General features: G+C 47.3%; 1 long non-coding RNA gene across 6 annotated transcripts in view; it reads right to left on the bottom strand.

Annotated features, from left to right (window-relative positions):
• Window positions 1-18,446, bottom strand: part of LOC138846800 (uncharacterized) — a 773,267-nt gene that overhangs the window by 496,250 nt on the left and 258,571 nt on the right. Inside the window, exon 4 of one of the 6 annotated variants that reach the window (XR_016225373.1) lies at window positions 3,254-3,272. The exons of 4 other annotated variants lie outside the window; for them this stretch is intronic. This is a non-coding gene — a long non-coding RNA (uncharacterized LOC138846800). Of the gene's footprint in view, window positions 1-3,253; window positions 3,273-18,132; window positions 18,281-18,446 lie in introns of those variants that run through there. One more of the 6 variants, XR_016225364.1, reaches the window with a different exon arrangement.

Genomic DNA, 18,446 nt, shown 5'->3' with positions numbered 1-18,446 from the left:
TTGACCTTGGTCCCTGACCAGGTGCAAGCCCTTGACTGTGCAGTTAGGTTAGCTGAACTGGAATGGTTTTTACAGACAGGATAACCTTTCCAAGTTAGGACCCAAAATCCCAAGGCTTCCTAAAAGCCAACCACCCCACTCTGTCCTCCATCAGGAACCGGCTCCTCCCCCAGAGCATTTTCCTGAGTCTCCTCAAGCCCCTATTGTGTGAATTATTTATGATCTTGGTGCCTTTTCTTTTCCGGGGATTGGTCTACAACAGTGCCGTCCGTGTTATTTATGACACGAGGAATAACTTAAACCACATTAGGAACCTCAACATTATGGGGACTTTAGAGAGCTACATTTTTCTAGTTATGGTTAAACTACTGCAGTGATAAATCCAATCGTAAGAGTGCAAGAGGGAATGCGCAGGGCAGGTGTTACCCATTCGTCACCGTAAGGAAATGCAGGAACAAACCAGCGCCGGTGTGCAGATGCTGAATCGTCTCCCCCCCAGAACAGCTGTGGGGATCTGAAATGGTGGGGGGCAGGCGTGGGGGTTGAAAGTGATGGGGAAAGATGATGCAGGCTGGGGTGGATGGGGAGGAGGGGTGACATGCCACACGCAGAAGGCCGGAAACCACAGTGCCGGGGTACGTCTGTTTCACATCCTCGTCTCCTGTGCAATCTGTGGGCTCCACGCACGTCTCTGGACCAGCTTCCGCTGTGCACTAGAGGGAAGTCCTTAGTCCCAAGTGCCCCTGCCCGAAAGGCGTGTGGGCTAGGCCGTCACCCTAAGACAGCCAGGCCAGAAGCTCAGCATCCTGAACCCCAGCTGTGGCAGCCCACCCCTCCCAGGGTCCAGCATCTTCCACCCACCACAGGGAAGGAAACAGTTCCTCTTCCCTTTCCCCGTGAGGGCAGTGCAGCATTTTTTTTTTAATTAAAAAAAATTTTTTTGACAGGCAGAGTGGACAGTGAGAGAGAGAGACAGAGAGAAAGGTCTTCCTTTACCGTTGGTTCACCCTCCAATGGCCGCTGCGGCTGGCGCACTGTGCCAATCCAAAGCCAGGAGCCAGGTGCTTCTCCTGGTCTCCCATGTGGGTGCAGGGCCCAAGGACTTGGGCCATCCTCCACTGCACTACCTGGCCACAGCAGAGAGCTGGCCTGGAAGAGGAGCAACCGGGACAGAATCCGGCGCCCCGACCTGGACTAGAATCTAGGGTGCTGGCGCCGCAGGCGGAGGATTAGCCTAGTGAGCCGCGGCGCCGGCCTAATTAAATATTTCTTCAACATCCACCAAGGCTGGTGCTGTGAAACATTGAGGTAAGGTATAAATAAGGCAGCAACCAGGCCATCATGTTTTAGTGGTGGAAATGGACTTGAAAACTGAGCATTGTGTGGGGCAGGCATTTGGTCTGGCAATTAAGATGCTGGCTGGGACACCCGTATTCCACACGGGAGCACCTGCGTTCACTCCTCGCTTCCAACCCTTACTCCAGCTTTCTGCTAATGCTCACTCTGGCAGGCAGCAGCCAAAGCTTACGGCACTTGGGTTCCTGACATTGATATGGAAGATCTGGGTTAGTTCCTGGCTCCTGGCTGCTAGCATCTGCAGGGTTAACCCGTGGATGGGAGCTGTCTGACTGTCCCTCTGTCTTCTACCAGAAAAGAAACTTCTACAACATTATCGTTACACAGAAGGAGCTGAGTGCACGGGGATGCACTGCCATGGAGAGATGGAACCCGACCAGAGCTCATGTCTTAGGTGGCTTCCGGGGCCCTCCTGTGTCCTGGAAGGAAAAGCTGATGCCATTTAGAATCGGTGACTCAGCAGGACAGAAGTCAAGGTTACGTTCATTTTTATACCCTATAAAACTTTAAGCACCATCAGAGCATGGAAGTTATTTAAATAAAAATGCTCCAAACACCTAAGGGTAAGTTTCAAACTCCTCAATCACAAACAATGCCCATCCTAGGAATGCACTCCTTTACTCAGGTTTACTGGAAACAGCAGACGCAGGCCCCTGTCCCGAATGCGATGTCCTTCCCGAAGCTTCGACACTTCCCTTGAATGCCTCAGATTCCCAAAGAGGCTCAGGCAACTTTGCGCAGTCCATTCTTGGAACATTCACTGTGCTAAGCTTTCTAACTATAACAGCTACAAAGTTACTAGAAATCATTCATTCATTTCCCAAGTACCTATTAAACATCCGCTCCATGCCAAGCCCCATGCTGTGCTGTGCATTCAGCAGTACGTATCGATTCAGCAAAGGAAAGCAGCCCCACCAGAGTTTGCGGACGAGTATTTGGCCAGCTGAGCTCCAACCCAGTCTTCTTGAAAGAGAACGCAACTCAATCTTTCAGGAGATGTGCAACCCAGGCTTCGATCGTGTGGTGATTCATGGACTGAGCCAGTGACGGTGGCTCTGCATAGTTACAGCAAGGTTCAAGGTGAGCCTCACTGGTGGGGACAGCCCAATCTAAAATTCAAGTATGGGTTCAACAAGCCTAAATCCAAAATGGCTCAAAGTCTGAAATTTTTGAGTGCCCACATGATGCCACAAGCAAAAAGTCTCCCCTTCTACTTCATGTGATGGGTTGCAGCTGAAACAGATGGACAGTAAAAATACTGCATAAAATTTCCTTCAGCCTGTGTACGTAAGGTGTGCAGAAAACTTAAGTGAACCTATGCTGAGATTTGGGTCTCCTCACAAATCTTATTATTTACATATAAATATTCCAAAATAAAAAAATCTAAAATGTGAAGCATTGCCAGTCTCAAGCATTCTCGATAAAGAATACTCAAACTACAATCACTGCTTTGTTATGAGACAGAGAGGCAGGTATTTGGCCTCACAGTAAAACTCCTCTCTCCTTCTCTCCCGGGATGGTCTGTCCACTTTGGTCTTCCAAATTCTCCCTCTGATGCTTCATTTCCAGCTTAGAACCCTTCATTTGGCCGGCATCGTGGCTCAATAGGCTAATCCTCTGGCTGCGGCGCCAGCACCCAGGGTTCTAGTCCCGGTCAGGGCGCCGGATTCTGTCCTGGTTGCCCCTCTTCCAGGCCAGCTCTCTGCTGTAGCCCAGGAGTGCAGTGGAGGATGGCCCAAGTGCTTGGGCCCTGCACCTACCTGGGAGACCAGGAAGAAGCACCTGGCTCCTTCCTTTGGATCAGTGCGGTGCGCCAGCTGCATCACGCCGGCCGCAGCGGCCATTGGAGGGTGAACCAATGGTAAAGGAAGATCTTTCTCTCCTTCTCTCTCTCTCTCTCTCACTGTCCACTCTGCCTGTCAAAAAAAAAAAAAAAAAAGCTTCATTTCCTGGACCCTTAAAATGGAGGGGCTACGGCTTCCTGAATTCACAGCCCAGTTCTCTAGGCTGTGCCCTTTGGGATTTGGGAATGAAAGAAGACGAGAGCAAGAGTTCTTTTTTTTTTTTTTCAATGCAGAGTCATCTTGAGGACTTTGATTACAAAGAGTATAATTCAGATTTGGGATTTGCTCAATCTTACAGAAAAAAAATAAGAAAGTGGTATTTCCTTCCCTTAAATATGTCTCTTCAAATGTATTAGAAATAAAATACCCCTGAGGGGCAGGCTGTTGGCTTAGCAGTTAGAATGTCCATGGAATGCATCTGGAGCACAGAGATTCCAACCCACATCCAGCTTCCTCTAGGCACAGACCCTGTGGGTCAGCAGCAATGGCTTATTAGTTCCCTGTCACCCACATGGGAGACCTGGATTGGGTTCTGAGCTCTTGGCTTTGGCCAAGCACCATCCTGGCAGCTGTGGGCATTTGGGGAAATCAACAGCAAACAGGAGCTCCTTGTCTCTCTGCCTCAAACAAAAACAAAAAAATACTCCTTCATCTCTCTGCCTTGTCTCAGGCTCGTAGACATTAAGTATTTAAAAATAAAGATTCAACAAAAACAAACTAGGAGTCTTCAACATGCAGGGCACAATGTTCTTCAACATAATTTCCTACTTAATTATAAAATATTATCCCTCTTTGAAATCGATTTACCATGCACTAAAGGCCTTGAATAAGGCTGATATCAAATCTTTAAAAGTCTGGAGCATTTACAAAATGAAAGCAATTAATAAAAAAAAATGAAACCAATGGTCTTGAGTAAGGTGCATAACTACAAGTAAACTAAAATCCTCTGCATTTCTTGGTTATTATGAGTCTATCAAGTGAACTCCCAAACAATCTATAAGCGGGAAGCGAACACAGCTTATTCTCAGATCACTTCCCTTTCCACTCCTCTGCCCGCATTTGAGAGCTGAAAATGACAGGGGTGCTGAAGGTGAGAGCTTGGAGAACCTGAGCTTCTTGGAGCACGGATGAGGAAGAGAGGGCACACCTGTGGGTGACACCCAGTGACACATCCTCATCGGATCCACCCCCCTCCTCACTGGGCAGGCATGGAACCTGCTATCACTGCTTCCCCATAGCACTGGGGAAGGGGAATTTGTAGATGTAATCAAAATCCCTCTGCAGTTGCCTTTAAGACAATCAAAGGGAGCTTATCATGGATTGGCCTGACCAGCTTAGGGGAGCCCTTGGCAAGAGGGTGTTTGGATCAGAAAGTCTGAACAGCGAAGACTTTGACTCTCCAAGGCTGGCTCTGAAGAAGGAAGCTGCCATGAACTCTACAGCTGAGTGGAAATGGATTCCCAGGAGAATCCATCCCTAGCTGATGCTCCAGCTGAGAGCGGTGCCCACCCAACACACTCATCCCAGTCTTGCACCTGCCTCCCTGAGCAGGAAGCCCAGAATCCTGAGCTACAGGGCACAGAGATAATACACGAGGGTTGTGTTCAGTCACTCCACTTGCACCAACCCATTATACAGCAATAGCCAACTAACTTACAGGTACTTGCTAAAGTTCATGGAAAATGGAATCCAGAAATAGATTTATTTAAGTGCAAAGAATTTTGAAATCCATGCAAAGTTTTCTCATAACACCCTGTAAAATTGTGTAGATCCTTTATACACCAGTCGTGCACTCAACATGTGACAGGGTGCCCAGGTGACCGAGCGAGGGGTACAAGGCTCTTCAGGAGCAAATTTCCAATCTCTGCTCATTTGCTACCCCCAAAGCTCTCGCTCTTTAAATCCCCTTCCTGCCACCCCACCTCCAACCTCAAATCAGGTTTCTGCCTGTGATTCAATCTCTGGCTCCCTAGGAGAAATCTTTTTTATATAAAATTAATATATAAATAAATTTGCTCTCAGAGCCGTGCAGTATGGAACAGAAACGGCCGGGCTCGCCAGTGTCCATCACAAAGAAAGATTGCAGAGGGGAGGGGAAGAGCGCCCTGTCCTCCATGGGGAAGCAGAGAATTCATAGTGATCTTATTGCAGATGTAAAATTAGGTCAGGGGCTCTATAAACTGATTAAAGCTAATGCTTCACGCTTCCAAGGAAAACAGCCGACACAAAAGGGTAGGATGCCTGGCTCTGGATGAGGGGGTAGGGAGGGGGTGCGTTCACAGGCAATCCAGGTGCGTAGGATGTTCAGCCAAAACAGAGGGAGGAGAAAGGAGTAGCTGGAACATCTAAAAGCAACCTGGCGGCGCCCTACGAGGCACTGCCACAGACACACGTGGCAGGGCCTTGCCAGGGAACTACCCAGCCTCTCCCCAAAGTCCTCTCCCTGCAGCTCTTGGGCCCCAGGTACCCACAGCTTTCTGGGCCTCGTTTTCCCCAGCAGCCAGATGCCGTTTGTTCCGTTTTGTGTCCCCCCAAGTCAGCATCTTGCCAGTTCAGGGTAGTGTCCTCACTGGGGTTAGGAAGAAGCACCCCCAGAGTCCCCAGTGTTTCCCTGGGAGTTATCCCGCATGCCCTCCTTCTATGTCTTGTTCTTACTCCTTTTCTCAAGGTGTAGAAGACACAGGTGGAAACGGAGGACACTGTGGAGTGAAGTCAGTCAGGCAGCGGAAGCCAATCGGTCATGCTCTCTCGCTTATGTCAAAGCTGGGAGTTCATCTCAAAGAAGCGGCGAACAGTCACGGCCATCTGAGCCTGGGAAGGGCACACGAGGCGGAAGCCGTGGAGAGAGCACGGGGACGGGGACACAGCAAGACACGGGGGGCCCTGCTACCACTGTACAGCAGGGCGGGCTAAACGGTTGACAACCAGCATCTCCAAACAGCTCGTCGAGAGGATTCTGAATGTGCCAACACAAAGAGATGATCCGTGTGTCAGGTGACAGATATGCCAATTACCCTGATCGGATCATTACACGCTGTGTACACGTATTGAAATGTCACTCTGCACCCCGCACTGACGAGTAATTACTATGTGTCAATTAAAACTATTTTAAATAAGCAAAATAGCAGTGAGGTCACCTTCATTTCCCATAAACTCCAGCCTTTACTCCATGCTCCCAGGACAATACTTAAAAGAAAAAAAAATCATTATATTCTTTGATTTGTCTGAATGAGTTCTCCAAGAAACCCAAGTTGCTAGCTAAGGGTTAAAAATAGATTCTCCACAGCAAAGACTACTGATTACAATGCAGATATGTCTAGTTTGAATGTAAAATATTTTGAGTTACTAATAAAAAACAGTGAAGAAAATTTAAGTAGTGTGTATGTAGGAAATACCAGCTTGGTAAAGGACATAGTAATTCTGACCCTAAATATGGCTGTGACTACCCATGTTTCCATATTGGTTTACACACACAGCACAGAATGAAGCCGAGTTGGGAGGCTGCGACAGGCCAGGTGTCACCTGCTGATGGCAGTGGCCAGAGTTATTCACCTCATTTTGGATTCAAAGCCAGTCACCACTCCAAACAAACTGGGGAAAAACACTGCCAAGTTACTTGGTCCACACAGAACAGAAAGTAACAGGTCTAATGAAAAAAGTTCCACGAAAAGCAATGGGTTTAGTTTTGGTCCAGCTCTCTGGGTCAACTCGAGGTGCTCCCATCTCCTGGATAGAGACGACTGCTCAGAAGCCCGGTTCCCGTGTCCCAGCCCTCAGATACCCCCAGGGCCCCGGGCTCTGGTAGGATGCTGGGACTGAATTCTATGGATGCTGCTTAAGGAAAAGCCCACAATGACTCGCCCTTCATTTCATTGGGGTTTAAATGTTCAGGAACTGAGTGGTGGTGGGACGGGGCCTCTCGCATCCCTGGAGCGTGTTTCTTCACACGGACACAACATGTGACATTGGAACAAGGCTCTTCTATTCCCACACCCCACCGTAAAACCCTTTATGGAAAAAAAAAATTCCCTTTCAATGTCACTTTAGTCCCCTACAGTGACAGCATGAATAAAATCCAGCCTTATCAAATTAGCTAAAATAAAGCCATGCACCAGCAACTTTTCCACAGTTAATGAGCACCCTACCTGTCCTCAGAAACCTGTTGGCTCATTGTATTACAATTTTAAGAGGTTTTTAACTCATTATTTTCTGTCTAATCTGCTCAAATAAATGGCTCAGCGACGGCACCAGGGGGACCGCGTGTGCGTCCATCACAGAACTTCAGGAGCTGTGGAAAACGTTCAGGCTCCCTCAGACCCTCTTCCACCCTGCACCATCCGCCGATGTCTGTGCAGTATCACGGCTTTGTCGGTGTCACCCTAGCTTCTGAGGTCACCAATGGATGCCAGCTTAGAAAGTACCAATCAGTGCGGAGTAGGAATGAGCAGCTCACATATTCAAGAAGAGCAGGTGCAAGGAGCAAGCTGAACGTGTGGAGAGATGTGCTTGGTGAGGAAGACGGTAATGCCGCAGTGAGCTTGGATGCATCCAAGGATGAGTGGAGGCTAAATGGTGGGTCAGGCTGTCCTGGGCATGTATCCCTGGAGAGAGGACAACAGACCGGAAGTGACGATGGTTCCCAGGAGACGCTCCTACTCACTATGCCCTGGTTAGCAGGCAGCAAAGGGAGTTCAAGGACATGCTCTGATTCAAGAAAAGGACTTAATTCCAAGTCATTTGCAGCCGTCACATCAGGCAGAAGGGCACGTGGCTTTAAGTACTTTTTTTTTTTTTTTTTTTTTTTGACAGGCAGAGTTAGACAGTGAGAGAGAGAGACAGAGAGGAAGGTCTTCCTTGCATTGGTTCACCCCCCAAATGGCCGCTACGGTGGGCGCACTGCGCCGATCCGAAGCCAGGAGCCAGGTGCTTCTTCCCGGTCTCCCACATGGGTGCAGGGCCCAAGCACTTGGGCCATCCTACACTGCACTCCTGGGCCACAGCAGAGAGCTGGACTGGAAGAGGAGCAGCCGGGACAGAATCCGGCGCCAGAACTGGGACTAGAACCTGGGGTGCCGGCGCCGCAGGCGGAGGATTAGCCTAGTGAGCCGCGGTGCCAGCCAAGTACATCTCTCTACTTCTATCCAGCAATAGCCAGGCTGTGCCAAGATCTCCATCCTCAGCTGAAGGATCCTCGTAAAAGGTCAGGTCACGCGGACACTAAGAACAGTGTTGAAGGCAGACAGAAGGAACCAGAAGCAGCATGTTGCAGAGCACAGCGACCTAGACGGGATTATTCCTAATATTTGCTTATTTGATGCTAAGGATTAAAAAAAAAAAAAACTCAGAATAAGCATGGAATAGGCATTGTGGTTCTGAATTTCCCAAAATGGAGAAAGACAGACATAATAGATGGTGAGAGCGATGTGTGTTCTTAGGATGTTTCCCAAGGCTATTAAGAAAAGTACATGACACATGTCCAAGCCATCACGCTATTCCCAACAGCCCTTCCCACTCGCTCTCTCTTCTCTCTTGTTTTTCCACCTTCCCTTGCAGAAAGAGGCTCAGCCCCAGTTCTACCATCAGGGATAAGTGACTGGAGCCCATAAGCCCGGTGCTCTCATAGAATCTGCTAATAGTGCCTACACGTACCAGCCAGAGCCTTGGCAGGAAGCAGATGGCCCAGGCACCATGAGTCACTGAGGTGTCTGTCATTCAGAGACTAATCCCAGAGATGAGAGCGGCATTTAGGCAACTGAGAAAGAACAGAGAGCCTTAGGGCTGGCGACGGCTGGGGGCCATCACCACCCCTAGATCCTAGGAGTTGTGGGGCGTGGAGCAGGAGGGATTCCTATAACCTGGAAGAACATGGGAATGATGGGGGAAAGACCTGGAGCCTTCGGTGGAAGGGATGCAACCATCCTTTGGCTACCTACGGTGGGATAAAAACACTAGCAACCACACGCTCTTCCCACTTTCTGATCCCTTGATGGACTTCCCTTCTCCAAGCCAAATCCAAGTGGAAAGCAGAAGTCAAAGGACCACTCATAGTCTCCACTGGGGTAACCTCCTGGGGCTCAAAGCAGGGACCGAAAGGCAGGCAGAAATACAGGCAACATGTGGAAAGTAGGCAGTGGAACCCCTCACAGATGTGACTTTCACGTAACTACTCAAACTGTGCTACTCTTCCACTATTAATCGGCAGTTACCAAGCCCAACCTCCCTAAAGGTTCTCCAACAACTTAGCCTTCAAACCAAAGCTCTACCCAAAATCTTCTCTTCCTTTTCACAGTTAACTTTTCACAGAAGACGACGGCGACTGACTGTCACCTTAATCCTTCCTGAAGTCAACATTCAAACCTACCTTTCTGCACGTTGCACGTAGCCTTGTGCTTGTCTTTATTTGGCCATCCACTATGTAAATGGTATAGAAGCATCCAACTGTAGAAATAGGATAAAACTTAACAGATTCAATTAGGGATACCAACTATTCCTTCATCCCACAAATATTTATTGAACTTGGATTTATCATCCATGACAACTCTAAGTGATAGGTGGTGGCTACCGGGGGCAATACATGCAGGGGAATTGAAGATCAAACTCATCCACTACAAGAAACATGTCTCTCACAGCTGAGAGCAGGTGTGAGCGACCTCACAATACCAGAAACTACTTTATTTTGCCAAACACAAATATAGAATGCCGAGTTAAATTTGAAGTTCAGATACACAGTGAGTAATGTTTAGTGCCATTAGGCCCCTATGCCATATTTGGAAAATGTATTTAAAAGAAAACATTATTTATCTGAAATTCAAATTAAGCTGGACAGCCTGTATTTTAACTTGCTAAATCTGTCCATCTCAGCCCTGAATGAGATTCTTGGCTAACTTTTCTACAGGGTAGATTGGGAATGTAAGGCCATAGTCATCAGGCAAGTTCCCCAATGTTACAAAGCTTCTTAAATTCTGTCCACAGATGGGTTTCTTCCCACTGCAAGCTGTTTCCCATCTGTCTTAGATCATGAACTTGATGAGGATTTAAGTCCATCTGTAAGTCACCTAGCAAACTATGGCAAGCTACTAGGCCCCTAACGAGCTCTTTCAGATTCACGGGAAACATGACCTGGAAAATGTCATAATGACATTTCTTAACAGTGTAACATTCAGTGGTATGCACACTGTATATTACACAAATTCATCAGGTGCTTACAGAATTAATCGCATCACGCTACTGTTCCTACTCAAATTGTAATGGGCGTGAGCATCTATATTTATACACCAGAGTTCCAGATTAGGCAGTTACTTGGTTTTCTATAAATACAGAAAATCAGTGACAATCCAAAAACCTACTACAGCTAAAAAGTGACTTGGAATGTAAAATGAGCATGTCTATCTATTCAACTACTGAAACTGTGTCTTGACTAAAGCTAAAAAATATTTAGAGGAAAAACATACTTGCTGGTGATTTCTGATATACTGTGGCAACAAATTAGCTGTCCTACAAATACTCCCAGGGTTTGGGACACGCTTCCTGGATTACTGCCCACACATCCATCCCTCCGAATCACACTTACTCCAACTACTTATTGGGCTCCAGGGGTCAACTGTGTTCCCTCACCAGCACACAGCTACAGCTCCAACATAAAATACAGCTGAGGTATGTGAATAAAGACCAGAGGGACATCATATTGCTGCCGAGGCGGATGCACTCATGGTCAGACCTATTGCCACCTGTGGAAGACAGAAAAATGGTCCCCCAAGATGTCTACACCAAATCATTGGACCCCGTGAGAATTACAGTTGTAGAATCGACTTCCTAACCCAATCTGTTGACAGATCATGCTGGACACCTGGGATGGGCCCAGTGACGTCTCAAGAGTCCTTAGACATGGAAGAAGGGAGTGGACATTCAGGTACAGCGGGCTGCAACACTGCTTAGGAGAACTGCACCCCCTACTGGAGACCCTGCTTCAAGTCCCAGCTCCTTCACAGCGTGTTAAAGCTTAGTGAAATTTAGTAAAGTCTGATCAAGTTTTCTCAATTCAAGAAAATTCAAAGCAATAAGAAAACTGACTCTAACATTAAGCAATTTAGGTAATGAATCCATTTACACTATCAACCAGGTGAAAATAAACTGCCCGTGCAAACTGACATATCTATGTGTGTGTGTGTATTTGTGTTGTGTGTGTGCATAGGTAGTCACACACACATACATCTATACATAAATACTAAGTAGACATTCAGAACTATTGAAAGAATTAGAAGCATCAAAATAGTTTTAGAAAAACCAACAGGCAATTAACAAATATTTGCCAATTACAGAAAGTTCCAAAAGTCAAAACTAATAATGCCTCCAATATAAAGAAGCACCAAACTCAGATGCCATAATTTTTAAATTTTATTTTACCATCTTACACTTTTTCATGTTAAGTAATATTAATACAACGAGAACAGATTCAATATAGTTCATAGATACAACTGTAAGAATGTAATAATATTTCCTCTTTCCCTCTTTTTCAGTTTTTTGGATAATACATTTTTAATTTACATTATAGTCAAGGACTTATCACTCTATCTATTATAAAGAGCTCAACAAGTAAAATGCAAAAAGACCCCAGTTCAGCAGGAATCTAGACAATGGCTATGAACAACAATCAAATGCAAAGGTGATCATTTCACTCATTTACAGTAAATTTTAAAGCAATCACAGATCATTGAAACTTTCATAGTATAACATTCCTTACCACCGGCTTAACAAACAAAACCTGACAAAACTACATGTCATTTTTTTTTTTATTTGACAGATAGAGATATATACAGTGAGACAGAGAGAAAGGTCTTCCTTCCATTGGTTCACCCCCCAAATGGTCGCTATGGCTGGAACTATGCTGATCCGAAGCCAGGAGCCAGGTGCTTCCTCCTGGTCTCCCATGCAGGTGCAGGGGCCCAAGCACTTGGGCCATCCTCCACTGCACTCCCAGGCCACAGCAGAGAGCTGGATTGGAAGGGGAGCAACCATGACTAGAACCTGGTGCCCATATGGGATGCCGGCGCCATAGGCGGAGGATTAGCCAAGTGAGCCACGGTGCGGCCCCACCTGTCATATTTTTAAGGAAAACAAGCTAATTGACTCAGAACTGCAGCAAGTTACCAGGTGCAGTAACACACAGAGGATTCCTCTACTCTAAATCCCACCAGCATCTTCACCCAGAGCTGTGGGGGAATGCAGCAGGTCACCCCGAAGACCACCACAGACACGTTTCAGACAAGTCTCGCCAGTCTCCAGCTGCGCCTTGCTAGGCAGGACACCTGTGTTCAACTCCCCTTCGGTAAAGTGGAGACAGCAAGAGAATTCTTCATAAGGGAGGCATGACCTACGGCTAGTGTTACTTCACCAGCAGACAGAACGACGCTGCGAAGATTGTTAAAGCCACCTAACAAAGACCACCTGTGGGTTCTGATGGCATAATTCTCCACCACTGATATAACTCTAACAATGTTTTTTAAAATGACTGCAGCAGGAACACTAGGTTTGGGCCACAACAGCCAAGCAGAAAATGGTGGCCCAATCAATCATTTGGCGGTTTCAGTTTGACCAGATCGCTAATGGAACACAACTCACTAGGTGGGACTTCATCACTTACACTAACTATGATAGCAAATTAACTAAACCTATTGATCAGTTTATGAAAATGAGGGTGAACCAACGGCAAAGGAAGACCTTTCTCTCTGTGTCTCTCTCACTGTCCACTCTGCCTGTCAAAAAAAAAAAAGATAATCTGATATTAAATAACCATCTTAGAAACTTGACCGACTCCCTGCATGCTATTTTGAATAATTTTGAAACAAAGAATCAGATTGGACACGGGCTCAGAGGCCAAGCTTTTAGATGTTGAGAATATTATTTCGGGGATTAAACTGTTTATAAGGTATGAATATGTTGATAACCATTTATTTGGATTACAGAAAAACTACTACTGCTGCTTCTACTAACAAGAATGACAACTTTTACCATAGTTATGTCTTCCACTCCTTTTAATTTCCAATTCTTACAGGTTCTTCAAAATCTTCAATGTGAGAAGCACAAAGTGAAATTGTGAAAATTGTTGAAAATATCTGGGTAGGACACACAGGGAGGAACTGCACTACAGACACCAGGAGTCATTTCATTTAGGAAGTAATTTTGCATGGGCAACTTCGAATATGGAGGCTCTACAAGTGGCGAGACATAAGCAGGGGTGGGGGTAAGCAGTTTAATTTAGTGAAAGTAAACAGCGAGCTACTCTGGAATATGCAACAAGAGTGAGAAGGGTCAGCGTTTCCAAGGTCTACTTCCTAACCACCTGTCCACATGGCACAGTGTATGTGTACTTACTGAATGTGCACTGTGTGTGCACCTACTGAATGCCAGGCTTTGTTTTAAGGGCTATGCAGAAGAGACCCAAAGAGTCCGAAACCTGGTCCTCCTGGAAACGCCTGCTGGTAGGAGGAGCCAGAGAATACTGACTGCTTAGCATAACAAGGATACCAAGCTCTGACTCTCAAGAGTTGTTTTAATTAGCATGCTAATATGCATAAAGAAATAAGAAATGACTCCTGACCTCAGTCTTGACACACAAATAAAATCACATCAAAAGTGCCACTCAGGTTAGGCGTGATACAAGCAGAGAGTGAGCTGCCAAGTAGGAGCTGGGGTGCCAGCTCACTCTGCAGCCCTGCCCACTCTGCCCAAACCTCCACCTTCTCCATGCAGTCTAAAATCAGAATTTTGGGGCCGGTGCTGTGGCAGAGTAGGTTAATCCTCCACCTGCAGCGCAGCATCCCATATGGGTGCTGATTCTAGTCCCAGCTGCTCCTCTTCTGATCCAGCTCTCCGATGTGGCCTGGGAAAGCAGTAGAACACATGTGGGAGACCTGGAAGATGCTCCTGGCTGCTGGCTTATCATTGCAGCTCTGGCCATTGCAGCCATTTGGGGAGTGAACCAGCAGATGGAAGATCTGTCTCTCCCTCTCACTATCTTTAACTCTACCTCTCAAATAAATAAATAAAATCTTTAAAAAAATAATTTCTGAAAAACCATCTAAAACTGCACAAAATATAACCAACATGGTTGCCAACTGTATGCCTGCAGTACCTTTAGCTAATCATAATATCATTATAACAAAATTACCATGACTGACACTCCTATCCCTCTAACACCATGACACTTATGAAATTTTTTAAAAGATTTATTTATTTGAAAGAGTTACACAGAGAGAGGAGAGGCAAAGAGAGGTCTTCCATCTGAATTCTGACATTTAAAAAAAATAATGGACAAGGAAATGGGAGGTATTCAAACCCTGTTCCCAACTCCACTCTCTAGGAAGATTTACTTAGCACCTGCCTCAGTCACCGCCCGCGTTCCTGCAGGCCATTCAGAGGGATGGTCCTGAACCTTACCCAGTGCTGCTCTGTCCTGAGGATGCCCAACCTTTGCTGTGCCTGCAAGTCAGCCTCAAGTCTCCGCTGACCTTAGCTACACCTGGAAGGTTCTAAGTGGTGCTGTAGGATTCTCACCCTGAGCAAGAGACCCTGGCAACAGAACCCACAACACTGGCACCATGCTGCCTCTCAACTAGTCAGACAAACTGAGAAACCAGAAGAGCCGCATCACATGGAACTTGCAACTCGGGCCTGGCTAAAGCAACTGTGTGTTCAGGGTGGTGGCGGGACACCTTCTGGGCCCTCAAGCATGGGCCACTTCTGACCCTTTCAGACCAATCATTTCACAGCACAGAACCAGCCCTGGCCTGACTCCTCTCCTCCTCACTATCTCACCCCATCAGCCCCAAGCCACGTGACGAGGACTGGACTTCCTTCCTGTGAGAGCCCCATCCATCGTCCAGCCCTGCCTGTGTTCAAAATCTGTTTTACTAACGGCTGGGCGCGGTGCTTTCTCATTCTAAGCTTGAGGCACCGGCTCCCAGTGCCCCCGCCCCACCCCCCCCGTGGGAGGCGGGTGACAAATTCCTCTGTCCCACTTGCATGGCTACCTTGGAGCTATTTATAGGCGGCGGTCACTTCCCCCTGGAGGCCTGTCTTCCAGGAGGACATAAATTACTTCTTGAGTCAGTCCCCTCAAGTTTGCTCTTCCCACATTTGGATCATTTTTGTGGCCTTTCTTTTATTTCCTCTGCATTTTATTTCCCCCTTAAACGACGGGAGTGGGAACCACAGCTATGTGTCCAGATGTGGTTACAATCTTTTCGGGGGAGGCTGAAGGAAACAACGCCCTGCCTCCATTCCCTCACCGCACGCCCTGCACTGGAAAATGAAACTGGCATGGCCGGGCAAACCCTGTTGGGTCAGTCGTCAACTTGCAGCCGTTAAGTGTTTTTCAGGTGCCCAGCTCAGCGCTGCGGTGGCCTTGTTCTTGTGGACCCTTGTGGTTATCATGAAGCAGTCCCCTGGCCATTTCGTTCCCACCTTATGTGACTGTACAGTGTTTCCAAATTCTCTAACATAGCTGTTGCTTAAAAAAAAAAAAAAAATCTAATTACTGCCGAGTATTAGGAAGTTTTTGGATAGCTCTCAAGGTACCTTGAGAAACACGACTCACTTCCCACACTGCAGGATCTGTGCAGATCTCAGTGCATTTCTTTATGACATCAGGGGCATCTGGTTTGGGTTTTCATCGAGGTCTTCCATGTGAGTGGCAGGAACCACCTTCTGCTGTTTTCCCACGTGCACCGGCAGGGAGCTGGCTTGGGACCGGAGCAGACGGCACTCCCATCAGCACCAATATGGGAGGCCGGCATCACAGGCAGTGGCTCAGCCCACTGCACCGCACTGCCAGCCCCAGTCTTGCTGTCCACTCTGGGGTCAATGTGGTTGTACAATGCTATGCTAGAGAGAAGATTCTGGATCCCTAGACCTTCGCTGATCAACATGGTGGTCATGAGCCACAAGCAGCTATTTAATGAAATGAAGGACATAAATCAAACCAATTATGAATTAAGTTCAAATTAAACTACCATTAAACAAAACAAAAAATACCTTTTCTGAGTTCCACTAATTAGACTTCGAACGCTGGGTAGCCAGAGTGGCCAGAGGCTACCATACTGCCCAGCATGAAGCTGGAACATTTCCACCATCACAGCAAGCTCTAGAGGATGGTGCCACTCCACACCCGTGAGTCCCTCTGCCTGCCCTGCGTTAAGCCCCACAGACCTCACCACCAGGCGATTCTCTCTACTCTGTGGGCAACACTGGAAGCGCTCATCAACTCCTCCCACTTCTGTGAAGCTGCAGAACAGGTGCAAACAGCCCCTGAGCCCTGAGTGAGAGTCTGGGGACAGGCAGTGATTAGGCCAAGCTCCTTCCCGTGGAAGCTTCCAGCTGAGCCGCTGAGGCCAACAATGAACTAAGGCGGGTGTCAAAGGCGTCGGTGGAAAGCTCTAGATCAGGCAAGGGGAACCAGTAGAGACCACCAAAAGGAGGCAGCCACTGGGGAAGGCCTCTCGCCACCCAGGGATGTGAAGAGCAACTTGCACAGGGTGGGTGAGTGAGCCAGGCGGCAGGAAACGTGTATGTAAAGGGTCTGAGGTAGCGGTGAGCTTGCCATGTTTGGAAAAACCTATTATGTGGCCAGAGAGTAAAGAAAGAAGGTGGGTGGGAGATGGGGCGAATCTGGTTTTCACGGGGAATGGAGTTTGAGCAAATTGGGAGAACACACTTTAAGACAGAGAAAGTCAAACTGCCTAGGGACCTCCCAAATCTTGGGAATGACCCGGGCAAGATGATACTTACATCTTACTCACTTCACACAAAAGCCACCTCCAGTGTACAAAGGTTTCTGGGGATAACTGGGGCAGATCAGGTAGGGACTTGGAGGCAGTGGCGCGTATGGGAAGCTAAAGGAGGTAGTTCTGAGCGGTGAAGGGCGGGAGCTCTGATCTGCGCTTAAAAATGCTCCACCGTCCTGTCTCTGGCCTGAGTAGCAAACTGACAAGGGAAGCAAGGCAGGGGTATCGGATACAGGGAGATCCCACAGGAGGCGAGAGACAGCTGTGTCTGCACCAGGGTCATGGGTGGTGTACCCGGAGGTGCTGAGCCGTGGACTGGCGAGCACTTTCAAGGCAGAACCTGCACAACTTCTGCAAGCTTGGATATGGAAGGTGAGAGAACCCACGTGTGCAGCCAGAGAGGATGGAGGAGGAGTGGCAGAGAAAGTTACCCAGCGAAGCACAGAGCTTGGGGCAGCCAGTCAGGTCTTGGATGTGCCTACATTGGCTGGAAGCTGCTTTTCAGCACAGAAGCAGAGATGCCGCCCAGGCACTGGGACGCACACACCCAGAATTCCCTAGAAGGAAGAGGCCTACCACACACAAGCGTGACTGCCACCTTCATGCAGATGTGAAACTGCTGGAGTGCAGGAAGCACCTAGGAGCAAGCACCGGCAGACGGGAGAGTGAAGAGCTGGGCCAGGGGAACCGACATTCCACGGCCGAAGACACTGAGACTGCGTATTCCCACTTCGATTTTCTTTTGCAGGTGTTTCATTTTATAAATGTATTCTTCACAAAGACGTGTCACCTCTCCACACAATTTTCTTGGTCCTGAATCCATTATTTTTTCAAATTTTTTATTACTTGTTTGAGTTATCATGTTTTTAATTTACATTATATGCAAAAGCTTATTATCTCCACTAGACAGAGTTCAATGAACAAAAAGTAAAACGACTACAACAGTAACAACAGCAAAGGCTATGTACAATAACCAGGAGAAAAGACTTCATTCACAACAAGTAAAACTTAAAACATTCACAAAATCGTTAAAATTATAGTCACATATGATCCCTATCAATCTGTTTGGCAAAGAATTAGAATCAAGTTTGACAAGACACTATTTGCAGCAAAACTAATCTTATCAGACATTTCCTGTTTCTTTTCTAGCATCAGTTGTTTACTTTTTCCCACTCCTTAGTCCAAAAGCTTTCCAAATTCACTGGTGTAACAGGTAGGGGTGCACAATGCGTCTATTTTTTTTTTTTTATTGTAGAATCCCCATGGTCGAGCACAGTGCTGGCCCAAGTGCACTAAGTCCTGGTGAAAGAACAAAGGTGGCGTGAGAGGGCACTGGTGTTCACCCAAAGTCATTCAACCCACACAGGTGCATTTTTGCGGCATTCTGTGCTCCACAGCAGTGCGGCCCTGCATGCTGCCTTCAGGCAGTCATGTGCCCATGACCTTCCCGAATCCCTGCTTTGGG

The sequence above is a fragment of the Oryctolagus cuniculus genome, chromosome 18 (assembly GCF_051225735.1).
Source record: "Oryctolagus cuniculus isolate XC-2025 breed Fujian yellow rabbit chromosome 18, ASM5122573v1, whole genome shotgun sequence".
Lineage (NCBI taxonomy): Eukaryota > Metazoa > Chordata > Mammalia > Lagomorpha > Leporidae > Oryctolagus > Oryctolagus cuniculus.
This window is presented reverse-complemented; position numbering and strand designations above follow the sequence as displayed.